The following is a 16,848-nucleotide window of genomic DNA, read 5'->3' as shown; positions in this document are numbered from 1 at the left end:
ATCTTGTCGACACTTCTTGGAGTAGTAGCTTGCATGTGAAGAGTAGCTGTAACACGGACAATAGCTTGCACAGAGATGAACTTCAAACCAATCAGATTTCGTTCCCCAGCCTCAGACCTCGAGCTCACTTTTATAAGAGTCGTCGATGTTCGGTCGACCGATTATTGGGTTCGGTTGACCGAACCAGCTCCCTCCATCTTCACTGAGATCTGATGTTGATTTGATCTTCAGCATTTAATGACAATTAATTATTCGATCGACCAATCCCCTTATTGCATTGATCGAACAGAGATCATTCCCTATTCACCGAGATCTAGAATTAATGCACTATTAAGTGATGATTGTTCGATCGACCGATCCCCTGGTTCAGTCGATCGATCAGTTGCTCTTCCTTCTGTGTTTCTGCTCGATCTGAACTGTGTTGAGTCATCAGGGTTCGGTCGAATGATCTTCTGGTTCAGTCGACCGATCAAGCTTTGATCGGACCATACTCTATTTTGGTCTGAACTGATATCTACTTTCAGTTGGCCTTGTTCGATCGACCGATCATTGAGTTTGGTTGATCGATCAAGCCAAACCTATAAAATAGTGTTAGACAATAATTCCGCAAAACAGATATTAGCACAGTAAAAATATATCTAATGCATGAGTAATACTAATAGACAGTTCAATTATCTTGATCTCAACTTGAAAACCTTCCCAGTTTCTTTAGTTGGATTAGTGACCTTAAGCTGTTCCTTTCAGGAACACAACTTCACTGTCACTTCTCCAGTTGCTTACCTCTACCTACCTGCCAAACGTTGATCCTATAGATCTGTTTGGACTTTTCACTTAGCCTTGATCAGCTCGCCAGGACTTTCTCTCAATCTTTAGTCCTTCATACCTCTCGATCTCATTGCCAAGTGTCGAGTCATCTCGACCCACTTGGTCTTTCCAACTGGGTTCCATGATCTGCTAAGACTTCTTCTGCCTAGCCTCCAACTAGGTCTTTCCCGGTTGAGTAAACAGCCTTCACACTTAGTCAACTTGCTAGATCACAACAAGACTTAACTTGAACCTTAGACAACATCAAAACTTAGGTTTGATTCTAGTGCAACTTGCACCAACAATCTCTCCATTTTTGATGTTTGACAACTAACGTTCAAAGTTAAGTTAAATATGCAAATATAAATAAGCAAGCATTTTTAATTTTAACTCTCCCCCTGAGTTAAAAATCTCCCCCTAAATTCACTATCTCTCACCCATTGACACACATCAAAAATAGGGGAAACAACCACACTTAAGTGAAGTTTGAATTTTAAAAATTTATAAAGATAAAATTCTGAGAACTAAAAAATTTCAAATTTGTGTAAAGTAAGAAATTTTTTTGAAAATGTTATGAAGTAGAAAACATTTGAAAATTAAAGATAAAATTTTGAAAAATTTCATAAAGTAAAATGTAGGTGCAGCGGAGGCTGGCAAGAGGGGGGTGAATTGCCTGCACAAATTAAAACTACCATCCTCGGATCTTTCAACTCAAAAATAAAGCAACTATAATAAAATTAAAAGCAGAAATAAAAAGTGACAGAATTTTAACTTGGTTACAACCAAGACGGTTGTTAATCTAAGGCAGTCGAATATCGCACTAGCAGAGTCTCCTTCACTATTGGCGGAGAAGCCTTTTTACACACATAAAACGCTCACTAGTTGCTAAAAATGACTACAGAGTTGATTGCTTGAGTTGTTGAATATTTCCTAGCTCCAGGGGCCTTTATATAGCTCCTAGAAAGTCTATCCCGAGGGTCCAAGGCGCCTCCAACAAGGTCCAAGGCGCCTCCAATGAGAGAGGGGATAAAACTTTATCCAAACAGCTCAACGTTCACTTCTGCCAGGTCCGAGGCGCCTTCAACAAGGGTTGAAAGTGCCCTCAAGCTGGAGCCGCCTCCAAGCCTGATGGAGGCACCTCTAAGCTGGCTGGCAGCTTTTCTAGTTTGCTTGCTTCTTTGCTTCGTCTTTCGAAGTTCCGTTCTTTTGGGTGATTCCGGCTAACCAAAATATGGCTCACCCGAACTCAATTTCTGGCCTTCTCCTCGAGCAGGCTTCCGTCCAGCTTCTCGTCCCTCAAACGCCACACACGTTCTTCTCATCCACCGGAGTACTCTTCCGCAGCTCTCTCGTCCTTCGGACGCACCGAGCCCGTCGGCTCCCTTCCCGTGCCATCCTTCTCGCTAGTTGCGTCTTCTGCTCGACTTCCTGCGCTCCTAAGCTCCTGCACACTCAGACACAGGGATCAAACACACAGCAGGACCTAACCAACTTGGTTGATCACATTAAAACACTCACGGGGACCAACAATCTCCCTCTTTTTGATGTGCATCAATCCAAGTTCAAGTTAGGCTTAAAATAGATAGAAAAGTAATTTTAAAAGAAAATTACTAAACTAACATGTTAAGCATCAGTTTGCAATAAATAAAATTGTAACTACTAAATTAAGAGTTAACCAGAAAAAATATTTTTAATTTTAAAAAATTCTCTCCCCCTAAACATGTTCTTCTCTAAACTTGTACCTTTCTCTCCCCTTTGATCACAGCAAAAACGGGGTAACAGAAAAAAATTTTAGCAAAAATTTTTGAGTTAGAAAAATTTCTAATTTAAGATGAAAAAATGTCTAAGTAAACTGAATTTATAGAATTTTCAAAAATAGAAATTTTTAAAAAAATTTCTAAGTAAAATGAAATTTTTGGGATTTAAAAAAAATTCTAAGTAAAATTTCTAAGTGACAAAAGAATTCTAACTAAAATGATTTCTTTGAATTTTTTAAAATAATTTCTAAGTCAAAAAATTGATTTTTAGAATTAAAAAAAATTCTAAGTAAAACTTTCAAGAGACATTTTTCTAGATAATTAAAAAATAAATTTATAAGGAAATGCTTAAAATATTTTCAAATCATTATTTAATTCTAATTTTAATGCTTTTACCAGAAAGTTAATTAAACATTTTTATTTCGATATTTCGGCTTCCAGGTCGTGGCGAGGCACTAGGCCTTCTTGGTTATTGGAGCAACAACCACTTCCTTAGACAAAGCTTCCATAAAGAAACTCAAAGTTTAATTTTCTCACTGTAAGCTTTTAATTAAATAAATTAATTTAACACAGATTTTGGAACCCAATAGAGGTTCCTTCCTACAGGGTTATTCAAAAATTTAGGGGGTACATAGTTCTTCGGCACTCTTCTATGTTGACCATGATGATTTCTAATGTACCAATTCAATTTTCCATAAATTCTAACTTTTGATTTTGGAAATCTATTTAAGCATGCATCAGTTTTTAAATTCTTAATTTCTAATTTTAGATTATCATTTTCTGATTTTTAGATTATCGTACATCTCAAGTGGGCATGTTTTTGCTAATTTCATTTTCAATTCAGGATTTTCTTTTTCTAATTTGAATAAGCCTTTAGAAAGAGACTTAATAAAGAGAAAAGACTGAATTGGGGTTAGATTACGTACCTTACTTACCTGACTTGGTGAGGCTCCCCCTTCATTGCAGCTTTCCTCTTCTGATGTTCCTCCCCCTTCATCTATGCTCATCTCTGAGCTTGACTCTTCTTCTATCTGATGGTTAGCCATTAGCACTAACCCCGAGAAGGCTTCGATGTCTGATTCGGAAGACGACGAGTCTGACCAAATGGCCTTCAGGTTCTTGTGCTTGGAGGATTCTAGCTTCTTGTACTTGACCCTTTCCTTTTCTTTCTGCTTGCTCTTTAATTTCAGGTAGTCATCCTTGATGCGCCCTTCTTCGTTGCAGTTGTAGCAACGAACCGTTCTCCTTTTTCGCTCATGCTTCTGCGATCTAAATTTGTTAGTTTAAAAAAACTTATTAAATCCTCTTACCATTAATGCAGCTTCGGATTCGTCGATCGAGGCTTCGGAGTCAGAATCGTTTGTTCTTGCCTTCAAGGCAATGTTTTGACTTGTTTTCTCCACTTTAATGGGCTATGTAATCCGAGATTCGTGAAGTTCAAATGTAGAAAATAAACTTTCTAAAGTACTTACCTCGAAGTCCTTAGAGATGTAGTACGCATCTACTAAGGAGGCCCACTCTGGAGTTCTAGGGAAGGCATTGAGCGCGTACCGGATAGAGTCTCGGTTCGTTACTTCTTCTCTAAGATTGGTTAGTTGCGTGATCAGCTCTTTGATCCTTGATTGGAGTTGCGCTACCTTCTCGCCGTTGTTCATCCGAAGGTTCGTTAACTGGGTCCGGAGGATGTTGCGCCTCGCTAGCTTAGCTTCCGAGGTACCTTCGTGAAGCTTCAGTAATTTTTCCTAGAGGTCTTTCGCGGATGAGTAGCTTCCGATTCGACTTACCTCTTGTGGTGGCAGCACGCTCAGCAGGTGGAATTTTTCCTTTCCGTTGGCAACAAACTCGGCCTGCTCCTTCTTGCTCCATTGATGATCTTCTTTGTCTTTCGGAACTTCAAAACCATATTTCATAGTTAGTAAAATATCGAAGTCGATTTTAAAGAATACCTCCATCCGGCGTTTCCACGTCGTGAAGTCTCGGTCGAACTTCGGGGGATGAATATTCGCTCTGGCCATTGTCTTGATCATTGTGCTTCAGTCGGTGTTTAGTCCTTCTAAGGTGGTCTAGCTTTGATACCAATTGTAGGTGTAGCGGAGGCCGGCAAGAGGGGGGTGAATTGCCTACACAAATTAAAACTACCCTCCTCGGATCTTTCAACTCAAAAATAAAATAACTATAATAAAATTAAAAGAAGAAATAAAAAGAGATAGAATTTTAACTTGGTTACAACCAAGACGGTTGTTAATCCAAGGTAGTCAAAGATCACACTAGCAGAGTCTCCTTCAGTGTAGGCGGAGAAGCCTTTTTACACACTTAAAAGGCTCACTAGTTGCTAGGAATGACTACAGAGTTGATTGTTTGAGTTGTTGAATATTTCCTAGCTCCAGGGGCCTTTATATAGCTCCTAGAAAGTCTATCCCGAGGGTCTAAGGCGCCTCCAACAAGGTCCAAGGCGCCTCCAACGAGAGAGGGGATAAAACTTTATCCAAACAGCTCAACGTTCAATTCTACCAGGTCCGAGGCGCCTTCAACAAGGGTTGAAGGCGCCCTCAAGCTGGAGGCGCCTCCAAGCTGGCTGACAGCTTTTCCAGCTTGCTTGCTTCTTTGCTTTGTCTTCCGAAGTTCCGTTCTTTTGGGTGATTCTGGCCAACCGAAATAGGGCTCACCCGAACCCAATTTCTGGCATTCTCCTCGAGCAGGCTTCCGTCCGGCTTCTCGTCCCTCGAACACCGCGCACGTTCTTCTCGTCCATCGGAGTACTCTTCCGCAGCTCTCTAGTCCTTCGGACGCACCGAGCCCGTCGACTCCCTTCCCGTGCCGTCCTTCTTGCTAGCTGCGTCTTCCGCTCGACTTCCTGCGCTCCTAAGCTCCTGCACACTCAGACATAGGGATCAAACACACAGCAGGACCTAACCAACTTGGTTGATCACATCAAAACATCCACGGGGACCAACATAAAATTCTAAAGAAATGCTTAAAAATTTGAAAATATTTGAAAAGTTTTAGTAAAGTTTAAATTTTAAATTTTTTAGTAAAGTTAAAATTGAAAACATTTCGTAAAGTAAAATTTCATTAAGTGTTAGCAAGGTTAATATTTCAAAAAAATTTCAATTTTTTAAAGTAAATAATATTGAAAATTTTAGAAAAGATAAAATTTTAAAAATTTCTAAGGAAAAATTTTAAAAATTGTAAATAAAATAATTTAAAGGTGTTTGAAAATTATAGATAAAATATCAAAAAATTTCAAAAGTAAATAATTTTTAAAATATTTTGTTAAAGGTTAAAAAGAAAGGAAAGGATTTTGAAAATTTGTAAGATAGAAAATTTAGTTTGAAGCTCCCCCTAAAATTGATAATTTCCTCAAAGTTCAAGCATGGTTTAAAAATTTAAAAAAATTATCCTTATGATGAAATGTCTAAATATTTGTACAAAGCTAACTACTACAAGATAGTAGCTATTGACTCGAGTTCGTCAATTTGAGCATTTGGGACTAACTAGGTTGTTACTTGCTAGTAAACTCAAATTGATCAATGTATGTTGTTTAAAGCCCAAATTTATAGCAATACATTGACATAAGTATATGAAATCTTAGGCTAAGTTCTAAGCATCTCACCCATTCTAAGTTTTACAAGCAAGGGATCCTACTGTGCTGTGAGATGCTGGCTACTAAAAATTATAGGATCATGCAATTCTATAGTAAGATCTAGGCTACTCCAAAAAAGGAAAAATTATTTGAAATAATTTTGGAAAATAAAATTTTGAAATGGGATTTTTACAAAAATAATTTTGAAAAGCTACTAAGGAATAATTTCAAATAAAAAAAACTATTTTATGAAACACATGCCTAATTGTTTTCTTAAGTTACTAAATTCAGTTTGAGGTAAAGGTGGTAAATATATCAGCTAGATTACATTTTGATTCAATGTAGGTAAGGTCAATGTTTCCTTTAGAGACATGATCTCTAATGAAATGTTGTTTAACGTCTATTTGTTTAGTTCTAAAGTGATGTATTTGATTTTTAGTTAGATTTATAGAACTTATATTATCAATGTAAGTTTTTACATTTTTATAATCTAGATTAAAATCTTTTAAGGTATGGGACATCCATAGTAATTGAGCTACGCATTCGCTCATTGCTATGTATTCAGCTTCAGTAGTAAATAAGGCAACATAATGTTGCTTTCTTCTAAACCAGCTAACTAAAGAAGATTCTAGTAGTTGACAACCTCCACTTGTATTCTTTCTGTCTAACTTACAATCAGCATAATTTGAATCAAAATACCCAATTAATTCAAAGTGGGATGCTCTAGGATACCACATTCCTACATTCATGGTTCCTTTTAAATATTTAATTATCCTTTCAACATAAGATAAATGAGACTATTTTGCACAAGTTTGATAACGAGCTCACATACTTACTGCAAATAAAATGTCAGATCTACTTACAGTTAAGTATAATAAACTATCTATTATGCATCTATAATGCTTTAGGTCAACTGATTTACCGTTTGGGCCACTGTCTAAATTTATATTACTTGCCATAGGTGTTTTTAGTTCCTTTGAGTGTTCCATACCAAATTTTCTAAGTAGGTCATTTGTGTCTTTAGTTTGATGCACGTAGTTACCTTCCGTAGTTTGTTTAATTTGAAGTCCTAAAAAATAATTTAATTTTCCAACTAAACTCATTTCAAATTCATTTTCCATTAAAGTTATAAATTTTTTAAAGAATTTTGAGTTGATTGACTCAAATACTATATCATCTACATAAACCTGGGTTATAAAAATGTCAGAATTAAGGGATTTTTATGAAAAGTGTAGGGTCAATTTGACCTTCTTTAAACCTTTTTGAATTTAGAAAGCTAGATAGTTTCTCATATCAAGCCCTAGGTTCTTGTTTTAACTCATATAGTGCCTTTTTTAGTTTAAAGACATAGTTTGGATTTTCTAGATCTTCAAAACCGGGTGGTTGACCTGCATAGACTTCTTTCTTAATTTTCCCATTTAAGAAAGAGGATTTAACATCTATTTGATATAATTTGAATCCTTTATATGCTGCGTAGGCTAACAACATCCTAATCGATTCAAGTCTAGCTACTGGAGCTGTAAAATACGATACCCAAATAATAATTAAATAATAAGGTTATTTGAGAAATAATCTTATTGAATTTTTTAAGAATTTTTAGAAATTTTTTAGGATTTAAACGGAGTTCGTATGACTCATTTTGAGGGATGAATCGGTGGGACTGGTTGGAGGCCTATTTGGAGTACGCGAATTAAGTGGGAGTTGGTTAGGAGTGGACTTAGGCTTTAATTAAGTTTAACCTAAGTTCGGGATTAATTTCACTATTCCTAGATTTATAAATCCCGATTTCCCCAATTCTTCTTCTTCGATTCATTTCGTCCCGATCCTCGCCTCTCCACCAGCGATCCTCTTCCTCTCTCGGTGTCACCGGCGCAAAGCAACCACCGGAGCTTTGAGGAGGAAGCAAGTTGCTGATCCTTCCTCTCCTCTCATTTTCCTCTTTCTCAATTTCTCTCGCAAGCGGACAACCTGACACCGAAGGAGAGACTGCTCCACCTGCGATCTCGACGTCATCGCATCACCGGGGGGAAAACGTCGCCGGATCTCGACGGCTCCGACCATCTTCGACGGAGCGATCCTCTCTTAGGCTGTGCTTGCGCGCGCGACAACGACTCGGTGGGGCTAGGGCATGGCAGGGAGGAGTTGATTCGCATCATCCCCGACTGATCGAGGTCCTTTCAGTTCTTCTCCTTGATCTGTTCACTGGAGGGAATTGCAGATCATCACCAACTGAGGTGGATCGCGTGACACCTGCTGCAGGTGATCGATTGAGAGGATGCATTGGATCGGCATAGACGTGGACTTCTCTTGAGCCGATCATTGCCTTCTTCACTTCTTGAAGCTGTGAAGGTCACAGGTGAGGAGGTAAGGGTTTGTTGAGGTAAGTTTTGGACTGTTGATTAGGGTTTCAACAAATCCTTTGCTGTATGATTGGATTTTGGAGTGATTCTCGGAAGAATTGGTTATGGGTATTCTCTTGTAGCTTATGGACAGTGAGTTGTAGGGTTGTTGAGCAGCTGAATTGCTGCCAAACCTCAAGATAAGTGACTTCCAGTGAGATACCTCTGTCATTTTCATTAGTATGCTGCTAAATTAGGGTTTCTAATGGGTTGTAGGGTTTTATGCTTGCTTAGATTTTTGAGTGGTGTGATGTGGATTGGATGAATTATTATGATTGGATTAATTGAGGTAGATGAATTATGTAGGATTGATTCTTGATGTTAGAAGATGATACATAGATTAAATGATAGTATTAATTGGATTAAATGATTTGAATTTAGAATTTGGTTGTGATATGTTGATTTGGGTGAGCTTTTGGAGATAAATCGTGTACAAACCTATTCTAATAAGGTTGTATGATTAAGAATTATTTGGAGGATTAATCAGAGATCAGATTTGATTGGAGTGATCCTAATTGGGTTAGGACTTTTATTTAGCTATTTAATTCATATGAATTTAGCTAAAATTATATATATATATATATATATATATATATATATATATATATATATATATATATATATATATATATATTGATGCATGACTTTGATATGGGATGATCATCACAATGAGGGATTTATTTTTTTTTAGCATGATCGACATATAAAGGTAGGTACTTCTTAATTTATCTCTTTAGTACATTGATCTTAGTGCATGAGCTATATTTTCGGATAGTTCCTGTATTTATCTTGACTCCACTCATATTTTTCTTGTACTTGATACTTATCCTCTCAATCTGTGGGAAACTCATTTCTATATCTATACAGTCTCTCGTTGCTATCTATGATATTTAGCAGATACTAGCTACCAGATGCTAGATGTTAGATATTGGATATATGAAAACTAGATACCATGTTTATTTGTTTTGAATGCTGTATGTTTACATACTTATTGAGTATGCTGACTTCATGTAGCATACCTGATTTCTGTTTATATATGTTATGACTGCTGCATCATGCAAATCATGTCATTACATGCATGCAGGCGTCCACGTCACCCTTGTGGGTGAGTGAGTCGTCGGGCTGCGCCACACACTTGGCCACTCACGGGTAGTGATAGCTGGAGGAGATGCTGCTTGTCCTGTCGTGCCACAATCGATCACTCATGGGTAGTAGTAGCTGGAGTTGCGAGCAATAGGGACCCTCTTCACTTTGTAGCTAGATAGCTACTTATCTCCTGTCCATTCGGTCACTCAAGAGTAGTGACGACATTTGAGTGGTACAGTTGTCATCGATCCGACCTCTCGACCATACAAGGGTCATGGTGTAGAGAGGTGGGCGGGGTGACCATCCGTGCACACGCTGTTAATACTATACCACCGATGTTGTTGCTTACTTATACTACTGTTACTTACTTTTGCTGCTGTTGCATATTTATGCTGATATGCTTATATATGTTGATATATATATATATATTGTTGAGTTTATGTTGAGTTATATATTTGTTGTATGTGTTTAGACTTACTTATTTATTGGTAATATGTATATACCTCACATGTTACCCTTGTAGTTATGAGTAGCACTGTACCAGGTCTTTGCTACACCTGACCTTCTATTACTAGCCTAGGATATAGTTTCAGGTATGAACACTTATTATGATATCACTGTTGTATCTGTTATTTTCCCTAGGAGACTATATACCTTTGTATCTCTAATTCTTTATTATGTTCATGCACTATCTGTCCATTACCCGTTGAGTCTTAGTACTCACCACCCCGTAAATTGGTTTATTTCGCTAGGTAGCAGGTAAAGGTCTTACGGAGTTGCTTGGAGAACTTGTCAGCCAGTCCCACATCACATCTGAGTACGATCTTCTGGTTTTGGTTTCCTTTGCTATTTGTGTTTTGGTTTTGTGATCTTTGTATTGTAATAATTCGATGTTGACTTGGAGTTTTGTCTTGTGATATCTTGTATTGGTTTGGTAATATTGTGTCAAGCTGAGTCGGCTCGCAATTAGTTGTTTTGTTTGTTTCATGTTCGTTATTTTGTGATTTTCATTATGATATGTTTCAGCCGAGTGGGATGCATTATTAACTGCGTGGTTATGCCATGTTTCAGCCATGTGGACTGCATTATTAACTGCATGGTTGTGTGTATATTCCAGCCATATGTGGCTGATATATTTTGTATGTATGCATGCTTCAGATTGTCACCAGTACAGGGGAGATGCTGTCGATATTTTTTGGTAGGGACTCCTTTGGGGGCGTGATAGGAGCATAAGTTTCATCGTAATCTAGACATTCGATTTGACTAAACCCTTTGACAACTAGTCGGGTTTTATTCCTTATGATTGTCCCTTGATCATCAAACTTATTCCTAAATACTCATTTGATGCCAATAACTGTCTTTCCTATGGGTGGAGGTACTAAATCACAAACTTAATTTCTTTTAAATTGACCTAATTCTTCATGATGAGCTAGAAAACAATTGGGTAATATTTTTGGTAGATTAATTAAATAAATATTTTTATCCCTAAACCCTTTTAACAATATATTAGTTGATTCAGTGTAACTTATTAGACATTCAGAAGATAAGAACTTTACTTTGAATCCAGAATCGCATAATTGACTTATACTAAGCAAGTTATAATTAAAATGTTCAACAAGAAAAACCTTTTTAATTGATATGTTTGATTGTAATTGAATTTTACTTGTACCAATTACCTTTAGCTTATCGTTGTTTCCAAAGACAACTGATCCTAGGTTTTTGAACTCGATATTTGTGAATTTGTACTGATCCCCAATCAAATGTCTGGAGCAGCCATTGTCCAAGATCTATTTATCTAGAGCTTTGGATTTCTACACATAATGTAGGAGTTATACCAAAGTTTGGTTAAAGAATTTTCAAATTTATGAGTTTAGTTGTTAGGTAGTATTTTAAGGTAACGTAGATTCAATACTAAGTTTAAATATAAGTTTTAAAATAATTTTTAAGTTAAGTATTTTAAAGTTAAGATTTAAAATAATTTTTAAGTTAGGTTTTTTTTTTAAATTTTAATAAAGTTTTAAAATAATTTTTTAATTAAGTTCTAAAATAATTTTTATTTAAAATAATTTTTAATTGAATAATTTTTAAATTTTTAATTAAGTTTTAAAACAATCTTTATTTAAATTTTTAATTATGTTTTAAAATAATTTAAAATTTTAATTAACTTTTAGAATATTTTTTATCTAAATTTTTAATTAAGTTTTAAAATAATTTTTAAGTAATAATTTTTAAAATAATTAATTTTTAATTAAGTTTCAAAATAATTTTTATTCAAAATTTTAATTAATTTTTATTTAAATTTTTGATTAGGTTTTAAAATAATATTTGTTAAGTTTTAAAATAATTTTTAAATTAATTTTTAATATAATTAATTTTAAATTTTTAATTATGTTTTAAAATAATTTTTGTATAATTTTTTAATTAATATTTAAAATTATTTTTGTTTAAATTTTTAATTAAGTTCTAAAATAATTTGTATTTAAATTTTTAATTAGGTTTTAAAATAATTTTTGTTAAGTTTTAAAATAATTTTTAGAATTATTTTTAAATTTTTAATCAAGTTTTAAAATAATATTTGTTTAAATTTTTAATTAAGTTTTAAAATAATTTTCATTTAAATTTTTAATTAAGTTCTAAAATAAATTTTATGTAAATTTTTAATTAAGTTTTAATATAATCTTTATTTGAATTTTTAATTAGGTTTTAAAAGAATTTTTGTTAAGTTTTAAAATAATTTTTAAATTAATTTGTTAAATAATTAATTTTTAATTAAGTTTTGAAATAATTTTTATTCAAATTTTTAATTAATTTTTATTTAAATTAAGTTTTAAAATAATCTTTATTTGAATTTTTAATTAGGTTTTAAAATAATTTTTTTTAAGTTTTAAAATAATTTTTAAATTAATTTGTAAAATAATTAATTGTTAATTTAGTTTTGAAATAATTTTTATTCAAAATTTTAATTAATTTTTATTTAAATTTTTTTATTAGTTTTTAAAATAAGTTTTGTTAAGTTTTAAAATAATTTTTAAAATAACTAATTTTAAATTTTTAATTAAGTTTTAAAATATTTTTTGTTTGAATTTTTAATTAATTTTTAAAATAATTTTTGTTTACATTTTTTATTAAGTTTTAAAATAATTTTTGTTTACATTTTTTATTAAGTTTTAAAATAATTTTTATTTAAATTTTTAATTAAGTTCTAAAATAATTTTTATTTAAATTTTTATTTAAATTTTTATTTTTTTAATTAAGTTCTAAAATAATTTTTATTTAATTTTAATTTTAAATTTTAATTAGGTTTTAAAATAATTTTTATTTAAAATTTTTAATTAATTTTTATTTAAATTTTATTTAGTTTTAAAAATAATTTTTATTTAAACCTTTTAATTAATTTTATTTATATTTTTAATTAAGTTCTAAATGAATTTTTATTAAAAATTTTAATTAATCGGGTTTTAGTTAAATTTGAAAAAGGTTATTGAACCCTTGTTAGATTCAAACTTAGCTTTGGGTTAATCAAGCAGGCTTCCTAAATATAGGTTTTTAGTTCAGGGCGAGGCATATGACCTTCTTGTGTATCAACGGTGGACCGATTGCTGAATACTTTCCAAAATAGTAATGTCCAAAAAATATAATACTGGGTTTTGGTCTAACTGACCCATGTTTGATTGAGTTAACTTTGGTCAGATCTACTAAGACTAGTGCACCAGGTAGAATACACAAGATTCAGTCTAGACATGCATTCGACAAAGCTTCCTTGACGTACTATCATCCCAATCCATTCTGATGCTATGTTATAGGGTTTGGTAAACCTTTTTAACTAACCGTTCTAAGCAAAAAATAAACCTAATCCTAATCATGTAAAGTTGGTTAATTAAGTTGGTTGAACCGTTTCTCTAATTGCTCCCCCCTGAGTCATAGCTTAGATATAGTCTATCTAAGTAGTGAATTTGACTCTTAGGGATCAAATAGAGATTTGGTTTAGTTGGGTTAGTTAAATGTTTTATTGGAACCCATGGTTGGACTTGACTTTTAACATTTTGATTAATTAAGGACAAATATGGTTTGTTTGTTTGATTTGGTTTATAGCCAAGTCCTGATTTGTTGTACACGGCTCGTTGCGATCCAAGTACCATGTTTAGACACTTGGATCCCAGTTCGAACTTTTTCAATATTTTCTTGAGTCTCTCGACTTGACCTTTCAAGTTGGAGTTTTCTTCCTCAAGTTTTGCAACTAGAGTTGAAGTTCCGACTTGAACTTAGTTCGTCTAGTCACTCAAGTTAACTTGCTTCTTAAGGCAGTTTATTTCCTTAAGTAGCAAGTTCTTTTGTTTTTTAGATTTTGATAACTTTTTAAATAAACACTTAACTACTTTAAGCAAGTTTGACTTAGAATAAATCGTTACCATATTTGGACCTTTGGAGACAAATACGGATCCGTGGCTTCTCTCAAACTCGATGTCGATCTCGGATTCGGTGTCGATTTCAAACTCGTATTCTTCCTTTGGTTCAGAGTCTTCGTTTCTTGCCATAAATGCAAGATGGCTCGAGTACTTCGGTTTTTCTGTGTCGGATTCGTCGGAAGATGTCTCGTCCCATGTCGCTTGGAGGGCTTTCTTCCTTCTTGTCGATTTAGGCCTTTCTTCGTTTCGATTTGGGTATTCATTTTTGAAATGCCCCTTCTTGTTGCATCCATAACAAATCATTTCTAATTTGTTTTGCGTTTTGTTGATTGGTGCCCTTTTGGTGCTTCGTTTGAATTTCTTCTTTGTTAGCAATCTTCGGACCTGATTGGTGCCCTTTTTCATTTGTTGAATCAGAGTCTGACTCACTTTCCGATTCGATTTTTGTTCTTGATTTGGTTTCCTTGCTTGGTCCTGCATACAAAGCGACTCCTTTCTCAACTTAGCTTAAGTTAGATTGTTTGTGTAATTCTAATTCATAAAATAACTCATCTAGTTTAAGAATTGAAAGATCCTTAGAAAGTTTGTAAGCATCTACTATTGATTGCCATAAAGCATTCCACGAAAAAGCATTTAGTGCATACCTTATTGTGTCGTGATTCTCTAGATTGTGTCTGATCAGATGGAGGACATTGAGGATGTACTTTAGTTGAGTGTGTAGTTGTGAAGCCATCTCTCTGGGGAGCATTTTAATATTAAATAAATTATTTAAAAGTATGTCTCTTTTATTTACCTTAGACTCATCGGTCCGTTCGTGTATCTTTATCAGATAGTCCCACAGTTCTTTAGCGTTGTCGTATTGACCGACTCGGTTCAACTCCTCCATTATGAGCCCACACTGAATGGTGTTGATCGCCTTGTAGTTTAGTTGCGTCTTCTTGATCATTGGGGGAGTCTAGTCTTCTGGTTCTAGTGGCACTTTATCTTTTGTTGGAGGTGTGTAGCCTTTTAGTATTGTAAACCACAACTCAATGTTAGCTTTAAGATAGCACTCCATTCCGTTCTTCCAATAGCTGAAGTTATCCCCATTGAATGGTGGAGGCCGGATGGTGTTGTACCCTTCTTGGTAGGAGTTTATCATACTTGCAGCTATAAAAACAATAAAAGAAATTTCCAAGACTTTTATCTTGGGATTAGCAGTGTGAGATAAAAGAGATAAGAGTAAAGAAAATTTTAAAGGAAAAGAGAGAGTTTTTAAAAATGCTTGAAAAATGATTAAGTACTTTTAGAGCAACCTTGCTTTGATACCAATTGTATGATCGAAAGAGTGCGATAGAGGAGGGATAAATATCGCGCTTTTAAAATCAATTCTTTTACTTGTTAAAATCAAAGTCGTGCAGCGGGAAAATAGAAAACACAATTCGGTTACTTGGTACGAAGCCTAGGTCGACTCCTACTCCAAGGGCCACGATCCTTGATCGCACCGATGGGCAATCCACTAAAACTTTCTTTTTGAGAACCTCAGAAAGAAGTATTATGTACAAATTAGTAAGATAGTAACAACCTACTATCTTACTAATAAAAAAGTACAATTACAAGCTAGTAAAATTATACCTACTTAAGAATGAGTATGCAGCTTGTCGGCACTTTTTGGAGCAGTAGCTTGCGCATGAAGAGTAGCTATAGCACGGACAGTAGCTTGCGCAGAGATGAACTTCAAACCAATCAGATTTCATTCCCCAGCCTTAGACCTTGAGCTCACTTTTATAAGAGTCGCCGACGTTCGGTCGACCGATCCTTGGGTTCAGTCGATTGAACCAGCTCCTTTCCATTTTCGCTGAGATCTAATGCTGATTAGATCTTCGGCTTTAATGATAATTAAGTGTTGGGTTGACCGATCCCCTTGTTAGATCTACCGAACATAGATCCTTCCCTATTCGCTGAGATATGGAATTAATGTGCCATTAAGTGATGATTATTTGATCGATCGATCCCATGGTTCAGTCGATCGATCAATCACTCTTCCTTCTTTGCTTCTGCTCGATCTGAACTGTGCTGAGTCATCAAGGTTCGATCAATCGATCCTCTATTTCGGTCAACTGATCCTCTAGTTCGGTCGACCGATCCTCTAGTTCGATCGATCGATCAAACTTTGATCGAACCCTGCTCTATTTTGGTCTGAACTGATATCTGCTCTTTGTTGGCTTTGTTCGGTCGACCGATCATCGGGTTCGGTCGACCGATCATCGGGTTCGGTCGACCGATCATCGGGTTCGGTCGACCGATCAAGCTGAACCTGCAAAATAGTGTTTAACAATAATCCTACAAAACATATATTAGCATAGTAATAATATATCTAATGCATGAATAATAATAATAGACAGTTCAACTATCTTGATCTCAACTTGGAAATTTTTTCGGTTTCTTCAGTTGGATCAGCGACCTTAGGCTATTCCTTTTAGGAACATGACCTCACTGTCGCTCCTCCAGTTGCTTACCTCAACCTACCTGTCAAACTTTGATCCTTAAGATCTATTTAGACTTTTCACTTAGCCTTGATCGGCTCACCAGGACTTTCTCTCTATCTTCGGTCCTCCAGACCTCTCTATCTCACTGCCAAGTGCCGGGTCCTCTCGACCTACTTGGTCTTTCCACCTGGGTTCTATGATCTACTAAGACTTCTCCTACCTAGCCTCCTACTAGGTTTTTTCCCGTTGAGTAAACAGCCTACACACTTAGTCAACTTGTTAGATCACAACGAGACTTAACTTGAACCTTTGATAATATCAAAACTTAGGTTTGATTCTGGTGCA

Source organism: Zingiber officinale, chromosome 6B (genome assembly GCF_018446385.1).
Source record: "Zingiber officinale cultivar Zhangliang chromosome 6B, Zo_v1.1, whole genome shotgun sequence".
NCBI classification, from domain to species: Eukaryota; Viridiplantae; Streptophyta; class Magnoliopsida; order Zingiberales; family Zingiberaceae; genus Zingiber; species Zingiber officinale.
Note: the sequence above shows the minus strand (reverse complement) of the source record.